Consider the following 2,989-nt stretch of genomic DNA (forward strand, 5'->3'; position numbering starts at 1 on the left):
GAAAACGTGCGGACTGAACGGGAGAGCCAAGAGCCAGCGATCCACGCGCGTGCGACCGTCCAAGTCACAGCGTTCGACGAAAACCTCCTCCCTCGGCCAGGCACTCGGCGCCAGCAGGGGAGACAGGATCAGACGCCCCGCCGGCCACTTAAGGCCGAGGACGAACCACGAGACGGGCGGCTGCAGCAGCGGGCGGCCTGCAGCTCCCAGCACTCTCAATCGATCAACCATCGAGTCGGGTCAGCGTGTCAAACCGGCGAGCTCCACGGTCAGGCCGGCGGCGCACCAGCACCGGACCTCCGCGGCTCCCTTCACTCTTTCCACTGCCAGCCAACCGAGAGACGGACCCAATGCGGACGTGCAGAGCTTAGGCAGACCCCCCACTGGAGGCTCAACACTTCGTGGCAGCTCCGTGTCCCAGAGACCAGGAGGGTTGGCACACACACACAGTGTGAACCACCGACAGCCATTCTGGGACCGGTGACAGCCGTGCTGGCCCCACTGCCACGACACAGACGGACGCCAGGCCGCGCTCCCCGGCGGGGGGATGGCGTCGAGCCTGACGAACGGAATGTGCAGGGTGGGGGGGAAAGGCCAAGCGCTCCGACGCCGGAGGGCTCCGGAGTCTGAACTTAGGGGGACAAAGAGGACGGGTCCTCTGCGACACCCCAGCCGCGCTCTCGCCAGCCAAGGCGAGTGCGATTGATTGCCAAACGACCCTCAGACAGGCGTGGCCCCGGGAAGAACCCGGGGCCGCAAAGTGCGTTCAAAGTGTCGATGATCAATGTGTCCTGCAATTCACATTAATTCTCGCAGCTAGCTGCGTTCGTCATCGACGCACGAGCCGAGTGATCCACCGTCAAGAGTTGTCTGAGTTTGTTTTAGGTCTCTCCCTCGCCAGAGGAAAGCGACCCGGACCGCACATACGCTCCCCACCTTGAGCTACAGCCACCTGCACGCCGGCGTGCGGGCGGAGCAGGGTGGCGTGAAGCGATGGGGAGCACCATCCTGGTGCGGCCCGCAGAAACATACGTCTATTGGGGGGAGGAGGACAGGGCGCCCAAGAGGCGATGCGTGCCCCAACGCACCGCAGCGACGGAGGCAGGATCACCGCCACCATGTCGCCCGCCTAGTATCACGAGGCGTGCAGCAGCTTTGCCCTAGGAAAAGCAGAGGCGGGAACGGGCACCGGCCATCGGTTCGGCAGCGTCACTGACGCGTGCACGTGGCGGCGTGTCGGCGAGCGGACTTCCTGCGAGGAGGCGGGGGCGGCACTCGCCCGAGCAGACGCCCGCCCGGCCCAGCCACCGCCGAGGTGGACTGGGAGTCGCGGCAACGGCTCGTCATACTCGTTCCCACACTCACAGCGCAGCTTGCCCGCAAGCCACCGACCACCGATCGACGCCAGGCGCCCCGACCGAGAGCGGGATCGCTCGTTCGCCCTGCTGGCAGTTCGCTGGGGATCACTACTGCACGGAGCTCGGAGACCGACGGGCGGCAACTCGAGAGTCTTTAAACCACCACCCCCATCCCGCAAGTGCAAAGAGGCTGTATACGCACAGACGGGTGAGGGGAATAGGTACCCCCGTCGGGTTTGAAGGGAGCGTGACTAGATAGCAACGATGTAAACCCAGCCGATTTGGGAGCGAAAGACCGGCGCCTGCATCACCGGCTTCGTTTCCCGTGGCTGGAGAGTACACCGAAACCCTCCGTCTGTCGCGAGCTCCCGACGACGCGGTGCCGCCAAGCAGCAGGGCCGGACCTGGTGTGGCTCCCCTCGTCGATCACAGACCGGTCGGCACTACTGACGAGACGGTGGAACGGGCTTCGCCCCTTGTGACGAAGGGTGATGCGAACCCGCCCGCCCGCGTGCGTTCGGGGTGGACTCGGCAAACGGAGATTTGAAATCGGAAAGTGTCCTCCTGCCCCGCGCAGGTAGGCGCCCAACAGTTGTGGGGGGTTTGGCGGTGACCACGGCTGCAGGGCCTGCTACCCCGACGAGCTCTCCTGCTGGCCCCGAAACCACCCTCGCGAGACAAGTTGAAACGGAAACGGGCGTACCCCCAAGCCGACGATCCTTTCTTATTTGTTACTTTTTTTTTCACTTGCTCGAGTTGTGGCGATTTGGCGGTGACCACGGCTGCAGGGCCTGCTACCCCGACGAGCTCTCCTGCTGGCCCCGAAACCACCCTCGCGAGACAAGTTGAAACGGAAACGGGCGTACCCCCAAGCCGACAGAGATCCTTCTTATTTGTTACTTTTTTTTTCACTTGCTCGAGTTGTGGGGTTTGGCGGTGACCACGGCTGCAGGGCCTGCTACCCCGACGAGCTCTCCTGCTGGCCCCGAAACCACCCTCGCGAGACAAGTTGAAACGGAAACGGGCGTACCCCCAAGCCGACGATCCTTTCTTATTTGTTACTTTTTTTTTTCACTTGCTCGAGTTGTGGGGGTTTGGCGGTGACCACGGCTGCAGGGCCTGCTACCCCGACGAGCTCTCCTGCTGGCCCCGAAACCACCCTCGCGAGACAAGTTGAAACGGAAACGGGCGTACCCCCAAGCCGACGATCCTTTCTTATTTGTTACTTTTTTTTTCACTTGCTCGAGTTGTGGGGGTTTGGCGGTGACCACGGCTGCAGGGCCTGCTACCCCGACGAGCTCTCCTGCTGGCCCGAAACCACCCTCGCGAGACAAGTTGAAACGGAAACGGGCGTACCCCCAAGCCGACGATCCTTTCTTATTTGTTACTTTTTTTTTCACTTGCTCGAGTTGTGGGGGTTTGGCGGTGACCACGGCTGCAGGGCCTGCTACCCCGACGAGCTCTCCTGCTGGCCCCGAAACCACCCTCGCGAGACAAGTTGAAACGGAAACGGGCGTACCCCCAAGCCGACAGAGATGCTTTCGCTCCTGTTACTTTTTTTTTTCACTTGCTCGAGTTGTGGGGGTTTGGCGGTGACCACGGCTGCAGGGCCTGCTACCCCGACGAGCTCT

At 62.7% G+C, this 2,989-nt stretch overlaps 1 non-coding gene across 1 annotated transcript; it reads right to left on the reverse strand.

Annotated features, from left to right (window-relative positions):
* Positions 1 to 714: 714 nt before the first annotated feature.
* LOC140475472 (5.8S ribosomal RNA) lies at positions 715 to 868 on the reverse strand. Its single transcript, XR_011960003.1, has one exon. It is a non-coding gene; the product is annotated as a 5.8S ribosomal RNA (ribosomal RNA).
* Between the last annotated feature and the right edge of the window lie 2,121 nt (positions 869 to 2,989).

This window comes from Chiloscyllium punctatum, unplaced genomic scaffold, assembly GCF_047496795.1.
Source record: "Chiloscyllium punctatum isolate Juve2018m unplaced genomic scaffold, sChiPun1.3 scaffold_1691, whole genome shotgun sequence".
Classification (NCBI taxonomy): domain Eukaryota; kingdom Metazoa; phylum Chordata; class Chondrichthyes; order Orectolobiformes; family Hemiscylliidae; genus Chiloscyllium; species Chiloscyllium punctatum.